Genomic DNA, 16,752 nt, shown 5'->3' on the forward strand with positions numbered 1-16,752 from the left:
GGTGTGGACTATTTTTGGCCCCAATGATAAAGGACTTTCTGAGGAAATTCTCAGGTGACTACAGGCGTGAAGGTGACCCCCACCAATACCTGGTTTGGGATGAGATTATAAAATGGTATAGAAGCAGTCCAAGAATTTGTATCAGGACATTAGCTAGGGAAGAAAACTGGGAGGATGTTCCCAGGACTATTTGGGTACAAATCTGTATGTAAAAGATGAAAATAGAGTTTTGTGTTGTATGTCTGCTTTGCATTTTTTTGTTTTGTGTTAAAAGTTAGCAAGCTCATAAGAGGTAAGAATTCAGCTTCTGTGTTGCAGGCTTAGGAAAATATCAGGCTGAATTGTTGGAGTTGGAATTGGAATTTATTCAGCATAGTAATTCTTTCAGAATGGCTCAGAATGTATTGGTCTTTAGTCATGGTAAGGTAATTTGAGGATTAATGTTTAGGCTTCTCAAGATTAGGATAGTGCAAGAAAAAAAAAATCTTTTTCTCTTTCTCTCCCTCTACCTCTGGCTGACTGCAGCAGCTTTGTGGGAAAGGGGAAGACGAAGGAGAAAATAAAAACATAGATTGAAAGGGAACTTGGGCTTGTGGAATTTTGCCAGAAAAAAAAAAAATCGGTGTTTAACTCTTGCCTGGCTTACTAAAGAAAAAAAGTTTGAATGGAATATCTGGGCATTCTCTATGAAGGTAGAGAAATGAATTAAATGGGCGTGAAAGTTTAGAGAAACTTCATTTGGATTCTGGGAGGGAAGAATCTCAAGCTGAAACAAACTTCTCTCAGGACTATTCCTAAGGAAAAGTCCCTAGTCTGGGTGTTAAATGTTTTGTTTAAAGTTGTAACTGTGCAGTCTGTGTGATTTGTGTTCTGTGTGATTGGTCTGTTTTGTTCATTTAAAAGCTCTGTTAAGTTTTAAGAACAATAATTAAGAAATTTGGGAATTGCTTGTGATTTTAAACTTTTTTAATCTGATGTACTAATTTATAAGTAAAGAAAAAAAAGGGGGGCAGCCTGCTCTAATTATTAGAGAAGGAAAAAAAGTAATAAAATTCAAACTTAGCCTGGGCTGGGCCATAAAAGCTCTGCTGGACAGATAAGCAGAGAATGCAGATTTATGAAGGATTGATTTATAGGAGCAATTAAAGGTTTGGATTTTAGAAAGAGAAAGTAAGGTATTTGGGATAAGAAAAAAGAAGTGGGAGAAGGGCAGCCATGTGGAATCCTCCCCACCTACCCACTCCTGTGTTACATTTTTTTTTTTAAATCAAGCTGCTGCTGGTGTAGCAAACTGTGATTTAAAGGGACAGGCTGCTCTTACAAGATGTTACTTGACTGAATATTTGTTTCTTTAGATACATAATGTTTTTCTTGTTTAAGGAATAAGATCATAAATGCGATCTACAGTTTGAAAGGGTTATTTCAAAAAGTTTAATTGAGGTTTTTAAGAGCTTTTCAGATTCTTTCGTGTGAATGCCAATTGTTTAAAGGGACTCCAAGAATAATAGTTTTTGCCTTCATCCTTTTGAAAATGTTTTTGTTATAGACAGTATGTAGTTTGGGATTTTTCTATGCACTGGGTATTTTAAAAGCAAAATAATAGGTATAATATTCAATTTATGGAATATCTACTTGGGTAAGAATTGTGTGAACATTCTGGGATGAATTTCTTACTGTTAAAAGTCTTACAATATATAGATGATGATCTTGTGGCAGAGCAGAAAAAGAGTGACCTTGTCTAAATCAATATCAGTTTGTTAAATTATTTAGGAGTACAGAGACTGAGAATTTCTCAAGACAAATTGCAATTTGTGGAACATGAGTTAAAATATTTAAGTCACTGTATAAGTGAAGGGGAAAAGAAATTAGATCCTGTAAATTACTTGAGGAATGGAAATAGTAAAGGTAAGGGATTGGCACACAGGGCACATTGGTCACTGAAATTTTAACTAATCTTATGTTACCTAAGAACGTTGCAGTGATTCATGTGCAGGGGCACTAAAGAGGAGATTCATTTGAGGCAAGAGGAAACTGCTTTGCTGTTGGGGAGGCAAAGTAGGCTGGAGAAGAGGAATCTGTAAGTACGGAGGAGATGCCAATTCTGGCATTTCCACCTCAAATGTCTCTACCTTCCCTTACCCCAGAAGAGAAGCAGGAAATCCAAAGCCTTGGCACTCAGGAAGATAAAGAGGGCACTGGCTCCTCCCTGACAGCAGAGAGGTACTGACCACAGCAGGTATGAGACATGTGCTTCAACATTTACATCAGGGCAGTCATTGGGTTGTCCGAGACCTGTGTGACATAGTGCTGACTAAGTTTGTGGCACTGGCTTGTACACAATAGCAAACAACTTGTCAGCGGGTGTCCTGTTTGTCAAAGGATGAATAGGATGGCACAATGACAAGCCCAAAAAGGAGGAAGGCCTCCCGGTAGCAGGCCTTTCCAAAGTATTCCGGTGGACTTTACCAAGCTGTCATCAATGGGGCATGTCAAATTCCGGTTGGTCATAGTGGACCATCTGACCTTATGGGTAGAGGCCTTCCCCCTTGCCCAGACAATTGCCTCTGCAGTCGTAAAAGTACTGCTTGAGCATATCATTCCGGGGTATGGGTTGGTGGAGCAGATAAGATTCAGACCAAAGCACCCATTTCACAGCTAAGATCCTCCTCCTATCTTTGGCTCAAGCTCTAGAAATATCATGGGACTTATATACCCCATGGTATATCCGCCCTCATCAGGTAAAGTGGAAAGGATGAATAAGGAAATTAAACAGCAACTGACTAAATTGGTGTTACAGACACAATTGCCCCAGACCAAGTGCCTTCCCCTTGCCTTATTAAGAATTAGAACAAAACCCTGAAGGTATGTGGGATTATCACCTTATGAATTATTGTATGGTCACCCTTATCCAAAAGGGATTCAAGATTCTTCCTTGGATCCAATATTTGAAACCAAGGATTTGTTTTTAAGGAAATATGTCATGTCTTTACTGCAACATCTGAAAACCTTACAACTAAATGGGCTAATTGCTCAGACTCCTCCCTCAGGATTCATGGTGCATAAGTTCAAGCTTGGAGACCAAGTCCTAATTCAGATGTGGAAGGAGGACAAGCTTACCCTGAGCTGGAAAGGACCATTCCAGGTGCTCTTGACATCAGATACAGCGGTGCTACACAGGAAAGAGGATGGACTCAGCACACCAGAATTAAAGGACACGTGACACTCCAAGGGTGTGGACTTCCAAACTGAATTCAGAGAACGAGCTGAGACAAACATTGAAAAGTAATTGATGAACTGTGCATGTAAAATCTTGATAGTGGTATTGATCTGGGGTATCTTATTGGATCATTTCCTAAATCAAACAGGTACAAGGCCATGGATGGGAGAGAGTAAGTGTGAATGGACTTTTACTCATCGACCAGAAATGATATTATTATAGACTGTAGTGAGTATAGAAACAGATGGAGCAAGTCAAATATTGTATGTGATGATGGGTCAGTATTTGTGTCCACGAGCATTCATTAGAGGGTAATGAGGAATGTTTGAAGGAATTTAGAAAGAAGTCTACTTGTCAAACACCCCGTAATCTACTCAAACTGGTAATGCTAATGGGTGGAGAGATGCCTGGCCCCCAGCACTGATTATCAAGGAATATGGACTAGTGCCATGGGCCCAAGATGGTAGTTGGGGATATTGAACACCAATATATATATTAAACAGATTAATTCGACTGCAGGCAGTCTTAGAGGTAACGAACCAAACTGCTCAGGCCCTTGATCTATTAGCCAATCAAACCCAGACAAGGGAAGCTGTTTTATAACATAAATTAGTTTTAGATTATCTGTTAGCAGCGGAAGGAGGGGTCTGTGGGACAGGTCAAAACCTGTCCACCTGTTGTATGCAAATTGATGACAACAGACAAGTAGTAAAAGAAATTACTGAAGGCATTTGCAGGATAGTTCATGTGCCTGTACAAGTTTGGAAATCTCCCTTCATAAATAGCTAATGGTCTTGGTTTGATGGTGGCTAATGGAAACAGCTCTTATGGTATGGACTCATTGCAATCAGTGGTATTAATCTGTTATCACTATGTTTGCCCTGTATAATTACTTTGGTTGCAAGAATAGTTCAAAGATCACTATCAAGGATCTTACATACAGAGGATGTTATTAAAAGGATTTTACAGAAAGAGGGTTGGAAGACAGTAGCAGGAGGTGATCCAGATGAAAAGATTAACAAGCAATGTGATCAATAACCAAATTAACAAAAACCATATGATCATCTCAATAGATGCATAAAAAGCATTTGACAAAATCCAGCATCCATTCCTAATAAAAGCACTTGAGTGTATAGGAATAAATGGGTTTTTCCTTAAAATAGTTAGGAGCATATATTTAAAACCATCAGTAAGCATCATATGTAATGGGGATAAACTGAAACCTTTCCTAGTAAGAGCAGGAGTGAAATAAGATTACCCATTATCACCATTACTATTCAATATAGTACTAGAAACTCTAGCCTCACAATAAGAGTTGAGAAAGAGATTAAAGGAATTAGAGTAGGTAATGAGGAAATCAAATTATCACTCTTTGCAGATGATATGATGGTATAATTAGAGAACCACAGAGAATCTACTAAAAAGCTATTAGAAATAATTCACAACTTTAGCAAAGTTGCAGGATATAAAATAAATCCACATAAACCATCAGCATTTTTATACATTACCAACATAATCCAAGAGCAAGAGATACAAAGAGAAATTTCATTCAAAATAACTGTCAATAGTATAAAATATTTGGGAATCTATTTACCAAAGGAAAGTCTGGAATTATATGAGCAAAATTACAAAACACTTTCCACACAAATAAAGTCAGATTTAAATAATTGGAAAAATATTAAGTGTTCTTGGAAAGGCCCAGTGAATATAATAAAGATGACAATACTCTCTAATCTATTTATTTAGTGCTATACCAATCAGACTCCCAAGAAACTATTTTAATGACCTAGAAAAAATAACAACAAAATTCATAAACACTAAACAAAACACCATATATCAAGATAAGATCAAAATGGGTCCATGATTTAGGCAAAAAGAACGAAGTCATAAACAAATTAGAGGAACATAGGATAGTTTACCTCTCAGACTTGTGGAGGAGGGAGGAATTTGTGACCAAAGGAGAACTAGAGATCATTACTGATCACAAAATAGAAAATTTTGATTGCATCAAAGTAAAAAGCCTTTGTACAAACAAAACTAATGCAAACAAGATTAGAAGGGAAGTAACAAACTGGGAAAACATTTTTACAATTAAAGGTTCTGATAAAGGCCTCATTTCCAAAATATATAGAGAACTGACTTTAATTTACAAGAAATCAAACCATTCTCCAATTGATAAATGGTCAAATGATATGAACAGACAATTTTCAGATGATTTAATTGAAACTATTTCCACTCATATGAGTGTTCCAAATCACTACTGATCAGAGAAATGCAAATTAAGACAACTCTGAGATACCACTACACACCTGTCAGATTGGCTAAGATGGCAGGAAAAAATAATGAATGTTGGAGAGGATGCAGGAAAACTGGGACACCGATAACATTGTTGGTGGAGTTGTGAATGGATCCAACCATTCTGGAGAACAATCTTGAATTATGCCCAAAATGTTATCAAACTGTGCATACCCTTTGATCCAGCAGTGCTACTACTGGGCTTATATCCCAAGGAAATACTAAAGAAGGGAAAGGGACTTGTATGTGCCAAAATGTTTGTGGCAGCCATTTTCGTAGTGGCTAGAAACTGGAAAATTAATGCATTAATGGTTGGGTAAATACAGAGAGGCTTGGAGAGACTTACATGAACTGATGCTGAGTGAAATGAGCAGAACCAGGAGATCACTATACACTTCAACACCGAAACTGTATAAAGATGTATTCTGGTGGAAGTGGTTATCTTCGACAAAGAGAAGATCTAATCCAGTTCCAATTAATCAATTGGATGGACAGAATCAGCTACACCCAGAGAAGGAACACTGGGAAATGAGTGTAAACTGTTTGCATTTTTGTTTTTCTTCCCAGGTTATTTTTACTTTCTGAATCTAATTCTTCCTTTGCAACATGAAATTCAGTTCTATACACATATGCTGTATCTAGGATATACTATAACATATTTAACATGTATTAGACTGCCTGCCATCTGGGGAGGGGATGGAAGGAGGGAAAGATTTTAGATAAGGCCTGGACTACATTCCATTGTCCAAAGAAGGGATTAAAAAGCGTATGTGGCTGGAGAAACTATAGCATCACCTTATCTACTGCATTCCACTGACCAAATAGGGGAATAAGACTTATGTAACCAATCACAACATGTAGAGGGTGGGATTTTGGGGGTTCTTTGTCCGAAATGTGAACACTCTCAAGAGAATGGACCTCCTGCTGTGAGTATCTGTGGTACTGATCCACCTCTCATGAGATGCTATAATAAACAATGCTTTCTACATTGAGTGATCTGAGTAGTCATTTTTGGATAGGGGTCTTTTTATGTCCCACACAAGTGGAGTTAAAGAGAAAAACCAATGTTGATTCAATGTAAATTAAGAATTTCCTAATTAGATATATTTAAGAATTAAGTGCCTCTTGGGGTTAACAAGTTTCTTAATACTAGATGATAAAAGCTATTTGGTAAAATAAGAATTAGGCCTGAAGTCTTGGTTAACTTTGGTTAAAAATCCCAACTCAGACATATTAGGTATCTATTCCTAGACAAATAATTTGACATCTGAATCTCAAAAAGGAATAAGACGACCTTTAGCACCTACTTAATAATGTTCCGAGAACTAAATGAGCTTATCAATCACTTAGCAGAGTGTATGGCACATAAAAATGTTTAATATTTGTTGACTAGAATACTTAAAGCACTGTATAAATGTTAGCGATGGTCAGGAAGCTAGGTGGTGCAATGGATAGAGTGTTGGGCCTTTCCTGAATTCAAATCTGGTATTAGTAAGAAAGTTGGAGCTGGTGAAAGAAATGGCAAATTCAAATGGCACTTCAGTATCTCTACCAAGAAAACCCCAAATAAGGTCAGAGTCAGACATGACTGAAAAATGACCTAATGATCTTTGTCACAAGCAGAGGATTTGGGGAGAATATCATAGCTAGATTCATCCTCCAGACACAAAGTTGATCTAAATAACTAGTAAATTCCTTTAGAACTCTAGTATTATGTAATCCTAATAATACTTATAGATAGTGAGTAGGGGAAGTAGTGATAGGGAGCTAATCTAGGTATAAGGAAGACCTTTGATATTTAACCAACTCTTGTGATCCTTGTAAGAAACTCTCAAAATCATAGGTCCAATTTTTAAAAATATTGTACTCATATTTCAAGAACCATTGATTTCATTAGTAGGGGTACTCCCTCAATCATGAGGCAGTGTGATTTGTAAAATGATAAAGTTAGACTAGATAATCTTGCCTAGTTCTAAAATTTTGAGAACCAATTTTCATTCTCTCTACATCTTAGTAGATAATTTCTATAATTAAAAAATTAATCACACTGTGGACTCTAATAATAAAAGGGCATGGAGCAAATCTAATATTAAGGGGGGAAATTCCCAGCGTCTATATGGGGTTTCTCTGTATGATGATACAGACAAAAGTGAATTTAACAAAAGTATTCAGATTCAAAATGTCATTCTCAAAGTTGGTGAATGCATCAGGGTCCACTAATTTTTCCCCTGGCAATTGGAATTTAGGGTGATTAAATTTAGAAATGAAGTTAATGGGGAAAAGATCCAAGATGAACTTGGTAAGCTTACAAAGACTTTTCTCAAGATTTGGGTAATTGATTCAATATTTAATCTGGTTAGGTTTGAATTGGATTCGAAATAAATGGTCAGCTGTATGTTGTAACCAGACAGAAATGCTATATAGTTCAGGATACAGAGTGGATCTGGAGTCAGGAAACCTGGGTTCAAAACCTGGCTCCCATACATACTGGTTATGTGTCTCTGGGAAAGTCACTTAATCTCTCTAGATTCCAGGCAATTTTGTACAATTTACACATGAGTTGTTATTTGTAGAAGTGGAGAATGTTCCCTATACTGATAAAATCATAGACCAGGCCCATGCATATAGATATATTATGTAGTAGTCATTGTAGATTGTAAAAAAAGAATTGTTTATAAAGAAATTTTATTGATATTGAAATATATTTAGCAGATATTGATCTTATTGTCATAATGAATACAATTGGCTGGTATCTATTTTAACATAAACTTAATTTTTTTCTCAAATGTATTAGAAATTTCCATGCTTTTCCTCTTGTATATAGTGTGATTTGAAGCAGATATTCTTAGAAAACAAAATATCTTTATTATTTCAGGCTGCAAATGTCTTCTCTAAAAACCTCTGCAAAAGTTCTCAAGAACTATGGTATCACTAGGTGGCACTCTTTCCCCTTAGTCGGTCGTGCTTTTCAAGCCTGGGAGCCTGAAGATGGAAAGAGCAGCATTTTCTCCACTACATTTCATTTATTGAACCTTCAAATGCTCCCCAATTGTATTCAGCCTTGTATCAATTTGCTTTACTTAAACTTGGACACGTCTAACAGTTTTTATTGACTGGTGGTTGTGTTAAGACGTACTGGAGTTTGCTCCAAAGCATCACTACTACAAGAGCTAAGATACCCTTGTGTAGTCTATTTTCCCAAGATTTGCTGGACCACATAGGGTACTGAAGGAGTTTAAATGCATCCACCTTACCCCCTCCCCAAACACACCTCCTTCTCACCACAAAGGTTAGAGATGTGGAAAGGATCTTAAAATCCATTCAGTCTAACCTCCATTTTTTGAATAAGGAAACTGGTCCGGTGGTGTTTAAGTGTTGCCTAAAGATACACAGATTTTACCAGGTCTTGTAATTCTAGAGTGTGTTCTTTCCACTGTGCCATGATATCCCCTTCAATATAGATTCAATACTTTGTTTAATTTTGAAATCTAAAACAAGTAAATTAAAATTTAGGTTGTGATACTTTAACTTCTGCCTGAATGGAGTAGGCATTTCCCTCCATCTAGATGTTATAGAAAGGCTCATTTTAAGAAAAATATAATAGCTGTCATTTTACATAAATTGTCCAAATTTTCAAAGCCCTTTACATAATTAGTTCATGTGATTCCCACAAGTGGTGGTGGGTGCTATTATACCTTCATTTTATGAAGATGAAAATCTAGGCTCAGAAAGATTAGATGAGTTTCATTGTGTCACACAGCTAGTAAACATAGGAAGTATTATTCAATTATTCAAACCTGACTGCCTAATCAATGTTCTATGTATTGTGCCAGTCTTTTCTGAATGGATCCAAGGTCAAAGTATACACTTTTTGTGAAGATACATACACCAAACCCTTACTATTTATTTACCCAGATCTTTTAAGTTAAAAGTCCTTCAGTCTATTTAAAAACTCTACATGGAACATGTTTATTGGGGGAGTTGCTTCATTTTCTCTCAGTTTAGTCCCATTCTATAAGCTGGTTTACATTTCTGAGCTATGAGCTAAATTGTGCTGAACTTTATCTTGCTTTAAGTTCTAAATATGGGTCTCAGTGATGGTAAAGAGGGGAGGATAGCCCTCTATAACCTCCTGCCCAAAAATTCTGACCACCTTACCAATGATGGAGGAATATTTTTGGATGGGAAACAACAGGGCAGGAATCCCTAAGCTCAGTCCTGGGTCTCAAGGATACAGGACACAGACTGATTAAGTGACTGACCCTAGATTGTCCCACGGTTTCCATAGCAAAAGCAGAACAAAAACCAACTCTCTTCTTGCCTCTCCCAGGACTGACTTCCAACTATTTTAGCCAAATAATTTATGGAGGGAAGTGAGCATTTTTCAGTTCAGAAAGAGCACACTTGAAGTTCCCATAAGGTTGTCTTATATAAAAGAAAACAAAGGAACTGATCATTTGAATCTTTCTGGTGGGGAGAGGTGGGAAGAGAAGGTTATTGGTTCATAAAAATCTTCATTCTTTGGGGCCACAGCAATGAGAAGTTTCCTTATTATTCTAGGGTGCTAGCTAGTAGACTATGATATATTTACTGAGAAAATTTTAATAAATAAACCACAAACTTGAACCCAAGAGTTTTTATAAACCAGTAAATTCCCAGGGGGAGTTCAGGAGTTTTTAATGGAGAAATATTGTGTTCTCATGAGAATTTTATTAGAAATCCAAGACTTGCAATATACCAGGACAGGGAATTTATGAGCCTACGTGGGAACCATCATTTCTTTCCTTCCAACACTCTTGCCTGGGAAGAAGCTGTCTCTGCATTGTGTTACTGAGTAAGGCCTATATTCTGAACAACTTTAATAACAGTCCTTATCTCTGATCCCTCAACAAATTCCAGACAACTTCTCAGTTTCATAAACTCTTCCCTTTGCATTTTACCTTTGAAAGGAGATAAATGGTATTTATTTAATCCTTTTAAAAAAGAATCATAATCTTCCCTCTGCCTATTTTTTTTAATTATAAGAAAAACAAATGTTGCCAGTCAAGAAAGCATTTCATTCCAGGCCATTCCAAATGTCAAAAAATAAAGGAAGATGAAATAAAGCATCATCTGTTAAAGATATTTGGAGTTCTTGGTATATTTTGACAATTGTATATTTGCTTTTAATCAAAATTTTAATTTTCAACATTCCTGCTTGAGATGTCTAAATGTTTTTAAAGTTATCTTATGTGATAAGTCCAGTTGAAATTTCACCCCATGAAAAACCTGTTGTTTATCATTGTGTAAGGGGATTTGGAAGAGGGCCAAAACCCCAGAATAGATATTTGTGCCGGTGAAATGAAGAGAAGAGGAAGCACTCTAAACAAGTTTCTCCTTTTGGGTAGATGCCAATATTGCATTAAATTGTCTGGTGCTAATGGGAGGGGAAAGAAGTTTCAGCCAGTATTGGACCAAGCTATAATCTAATGGCTCACTATTTAACCTTTTACAAAACCAATTGACCCTCATCCTGGTCCCAGTCCCCTCCTTGGCGTCTAAATCCTGGGCAAAATTGAAAGGCCATTAATTCCAGAAAGATGGACAAATTCAGTCCAAGGTCATTTTTTTTCCTAAATAAATATTTTCATTAATGCTTCAAGTTTATTCAGTTGCCAAGATAACATAGTTTGCTTTGTTAATTCATTTGGGAAGAGGTAAGTTGCTAGAGTAGATTCAGGAAATCATTGAGCAATCATACATTATGTATCTTTTTCACACACACACACACACACACACACACACACACACACACACACAATATATGATTGAGAGCTGGCTTTGAAAGGCAAGAAGATTTGGTTCAAGTCCCATTTCTAACACATGATGGCTTTGTGACTTTGAGCAAGTCACTTAATCTCTGTGTTTTTAGAAACTCCATTTATGTGCTGAAGAGAAGTACTCATCTGTCTAGGTAGAAAGAATTTCTTCATCTAGGCATTCTGTATGTCACTAAAACCATAGGTCTATTCCCTATACCTAAAAGAAAAAGAAACATTACACACTTGTCACAATCATTTTTACTAGGCACTTTATGAAACCCTACTCTCTCTTAACTCTCTACAATCTGGTTTTCAACCTCATCTCTCAACAATTTCCAAAGTTACTAACAATCTCTTAATTGCTGAAACCAGTGACTTTTTCTCAATCCTCATTCTTCTTGACCACTCTGCAGCCTCTGACACTGTTGATATCCTACTCATTCATCATGGGCGGTCCACAGGACTCTATCTTGGGGTTTCTCTTCTCCTCTTTCCTGTTCCATTTGATCGTCATATGAATTCCCATTGATTCAATTATCATATCTGTAATGATATTCTCAGATCTACTTATTCAGTCCTATCCTCCCTGCTGACCTCTACTTTTACAATTCTAATTTCCTTTGAACATCTCAAACTTAAATGTCCCATAGACATCTTTAACTATATCCAAAATTGAACTCATCTTTCACTTCAATCTTCTTCCAATAGCAAGGGTACTATCATCTTTTAAATCATCCAAAAACACAATCTATGTCATCTTCAACTTCTCCCCTATCACTGGTGTTCAAAGTCCTTTAAACCTGTCTCCTTCCCTCCTTTGTACACATTATGCCTTCTTACATACTCAAACGCCACCCTCCTTGCTAAATCAAGCATTCCTTCTCCTGACTCCATGCATGTCCACTGGCTAATTATAGGTAACCAAAAGTGAAACAATAACAAATTGGAGGTTTAAGGAAACTAGCACATGAATGTCAGTTGTTATTTGCATTCAAGAAATGGTATAAAAGGCATCATCATTCATATGACCAAAAAAAAAAAAAAAAAAGGAATGGATTAATCCTATATCAATAACATATACAACATATGAAAAATTTTTCTAACAATTAGAAATGTCTTACAGGGTATGGGCTGCCTCTCTAGGGTCACTGTGATCCTTTTCACTAAAGGATCTCCATGGAGAGGCTAGGAGACTATTAAGAGTGCTGCAGAGTAGATTATTGTCTCATGAAATCATTGGACTACATAAAACAATGTAAAGTGGTGGAAGATGAACAGAAAGAGACAGAGAGTGATCCAACAATGATAGTGATGATGTGTGATCACTTCAAAGTTTCCTTCCAACTCTTTAGATTTTCTGGTTATACAATTCTACTTCTAAGCTATGTCTCTAGACAGTGGTAGAATCAGGATTAGAAGGCCTATTGATCCAGTCCAGTGTTTATCCCACTATGCCTTGCTGTCAATAAATAATAGTAACAAAGATTTATATAGCACTTAGTATATGTTACATATCATTTGTTTTAAAAGCTGTTATAGCTTTCTCACCCTATAGAAAAAGAAAATTTAAAGAGCCAAAAGTGAATCTCAGAGAGGTATGGGATGGTGGGCATGCTTGCATATATTCTGAATCAAATCCAAAGGATTAATGGACTACTAATAATTTATTAAATACTTCTTTAATATAGTTATTATGGAATAATCTGTTAAATCTATTAAAGACTAAAAAACAAAATCTAGCAAACTTGACTCCATGACAATTAAGAGGAAGAGACTATGACAGTTCTACAAACAACTGAAAAGAAACAATAGGAGAAAAGGGTTATTTGGGCCTTTACAAATTATAGGGATACAGAGAAGTACTTCAATGAATATGTAAAATTATTGCACAAATCACAACCAAGTTATACCTTGGAGCAGGGATGCCCAGTGTTAATGATGGGGTGTTGCTGTTTTCAGTAGTCCTGATTAGAGACAGTATTAGTGAGGCGGGTTTTCTCAAGGGACACACTGATACTGGTTTTATTGTATATATGTTAAAGGCTTAGATGAGCCAAAAGAAGATGGAGTTATTATCAACTGAAGGAAATCTGACATCTCTTACTAGAGCTGTGAGTACTACATGAGTGAGCAGTTACTTTGGGCCAGAAGAAAAAAAAAGGTTTTTCTCATGGTTCCTATGGAACATTGTGGATTCCCTGGAGGATTAAAAAAGAATTGAAAGCTAAGAGAAGAAGTTATTAAAAGTTAAGATTGCTAAGCAATTTGGCCAAATAGCTACATTGGCCATGTGCCTTTTTAAAGAATTATTATAAGTTATCATTACCCTGAAAATGTGTCTAATGAGAATCAGTATTAAACATTCTCAGATCTGATTATAAGCAAATTAGAAGAACATAGAATAGTTTACCTCTTAGATCTGTGGAGAAGAAATAAATCTGTGTCCAAAGAAGAACTGGAACTGATAACTGAACATCAAATAGATAGTTTTGATTATATTAAGTTAAAAAGTTTCTGTACAAATAAAATTAATGCAGACAAGATCAGAAGGGAAGCAATAAATTGGGAAAACATTTTTACATTTAAGGTTCTGATAAAGGCCTCATTTCCAAAATATATAGAGAACTGACTCAAATTTATAAGAATTCAAGCCATTCTACGAATGATAAATGGCCAAAGGATATGAACAGATAATTTTCAGATAAAGAAATTAAAACCATTTCTAATCATATGAAAAGGTGTTCTAAATCACTATTGATCAGAAAAATGCAAATTAAGACAACTCTGAGATACCACTACACATCTGTCAGATTGGCTAGGATGACAGGAAAAGATAATGCTGAATGTTGGAGGGGATGTGGGAAAACTAGGACACTGATACATTGTTGGTTGAACTGTGAATGGAGACAACCATTTTGGAGAGCAATTTGGAACTATGCTCAAAAAGTTATCAAACTGTTGATCCAGCAGTGTTTCTACTGGGCCTATATCCCAAAGAGATCTAAGGAGGGAAAGGGACCCACTTGTGCAAAAATGTTTGTGGCAGCTCTTTTTGTAGTGGCAAGAAAATGGAAACTGAATGGATGCCCATCAGTTGGAGAGTGTCTGAATAGGTTATGGTATATGAATGTTATAGAATACTATTGTTCTATAAGAAACAATCAGGAGGATGATTTCAGAGGGGCCTGGAGAGACTTACATGAACTGATGCTAAGTGAAATGAGCAGAAACAGGAGATTTTTGTACATAGTAACATCAATATTATAGGATTATCAATTCTGATGACCGTGGCTCTTTCCAACAGTGAGATGACTGATGCCAGTTCCAATGATATTGTGACAAAAAGAACCATCTATACCTAGAGAGAGGACTATGGGAATTGAATGTGGATCACAGCAAAACATTCTCATTCTTGCTGTTATTCACTTGCATTTTTTTTTTACTCATTTACTTTCCTTTTTGATCCGATTTTTCTTGTGTGGCAAGAGAACTGTATAAATATGTTTACACATATTGAATTTCACACATATTTTAACATGTATAACATACTGGATTGCTTACCATCTAGGGGAGGAGGGGGAGGGTAGGAGGGGAAAATCTGAAACACAAGGCTTTAATGCAAGGGTCAGGTTGAAAAATTATCCATGCATTATGTCTTGAAAATAAAAAGCTTTAAAAATATTTTTTAAAAATAATTCTCAGATCTGGATATAAGGGGCAAAGTCATGCTTTCTATTAGTGAAAAAGCTATGCGGACTTTTGTCATATTCTTAGTTTGGCTAATAAAAGGCTGTAGGACAGTTCTACTGTGTACATGGAAATGCTCTTTCTCTTTTTGGTATAAAAACACCAGTTTGAGAAAATATCATTTAAAAAGACACCAAGGTATGATTTCTTGACTTCACTGCAAGCACTAAGTAAACCACACAAGTCAGTTCATGGATTAGGATGGACTATCAGAGCTGGAAAAGGACCTAAAGACAATCAAGTCCAACTCCTCCTTTTATAGAAAAGAAAAAATAAAGTTTTCTCCCAAGAGAAGTGGCAAAGGCCAAAAATATTCCAATGTCTGAACAAGAGTCTAAGTGTTGCAACTCTTAGCCCCAGCTTTTTCCATTAGACTATTCTGTTTCCCTGGGTTCATTGATCAGGATCATTTATTTTATGGTCATAAATGTGTAACTGGGTGAGTGGCAGCTCCAGTTGATTAGAGGACAAGTAGCAGAGGACAAGCAAGAAAAGAGAAATTTGTAACTGTGAAATAAGCTATTAAAAATAGGAAACAATTAAAAGTGCCCAATTGGAGTATATAGGTACATTTAACTACGAAACAATTTTGATAGTTAAAATAATTTCCCATATAATTTTTTTAATTTCTAAGTGAAATGTCAAGTATATTCAAAATGTTGGTCACACAGAGAACCTGAAGGAGAAATAATAGCCAGCTATTCATTCAAAACCACATATCAAATGCCTATTGTGAGCTTGATTGCTGAGGGGGAAAAGATCATGGATCTAGAACTGGAAAAAATTTTAAGAGACCCATCTAGTCTAAGCTATCTTGTTTTACATGACATCCAGAGAAGTTAAGTGACCTGGCCAAAATCACAAAAACAGTAATTAGAAGACCAAAGACTTAAATTGGTCTATTTTTTTTCCTTCCCTCCCTCTCCCACTCTAGAAATGTCTACCACTAAACATGAATTCATGTATGAATATATATATATATATATATATATATACATATATATATATTTACACATATACACCTATATTATACATATATACATATTTCTAGTTCTTTGCCACCACAAAGAAAGACACTATAAATATTTTAGGACATACAAGTTATTTTCCTTTTTTTTTTAGTCATCTCTGACAACCAGTAGTGCTACAGGAGCTAGTGGTGATATTTATTGCTGGGTCAAAGGGTATAGGCAGTTTACTAACTCATTGGGCATAATTCCATATTGTGTCTCAATTTTTCCACATCCTGTCCAACATTTGTTACTTTTCCTTTCAATCATTTGAGCCAATATGATAGATGTAAAATATCTCAAGGTCTCCAATTCTTGTGTCCTTAATACAACTTAGTCCCTGATATTGAGTGATTATATATTTGTGGGAATGGAGAGTTAATGACATACAAAATAGCTATAATGTAAAACAGAGCATAATAATAGCATAAGAAAAATGCAAAGTGCTACAATATCAGGAGGAGCGAAGAATTGATTCCGAAAAGTGATTAATAAAGACTTTATGGCAAACATGGCATTTGAGTTAGGCCTTAAGAGATGAGTACAATTTCCAGAGGTCAAGAAAAAATAACAGCTGAATATGGAAGAACATGAGCCAAAGCTTTCAGGCAATGTGGCACATATGAAGCAGCCTAATTTTAGCTAAGTCTATAAAGATAGGAGGCATGCCTAATTAAGAAAG

The sequence above is a fragment of the Sminthopsis crassicaudata genome, chromosome 2 (genome assembly GCF_048593235.1).
Source record: "Sminthopsis crassicaudata isolate SCR6 chromosome 2, ASM4859323v1, whole genome shotgun sequence".
In the NCBI taxonomy this organism is placed as follows: Eukaryota; Metazoa; Chordata; class Mammalia; order Dasyuromorphia; family Dasyuridae; genus Sminthopsis; species Sminthopsis crassicaudata.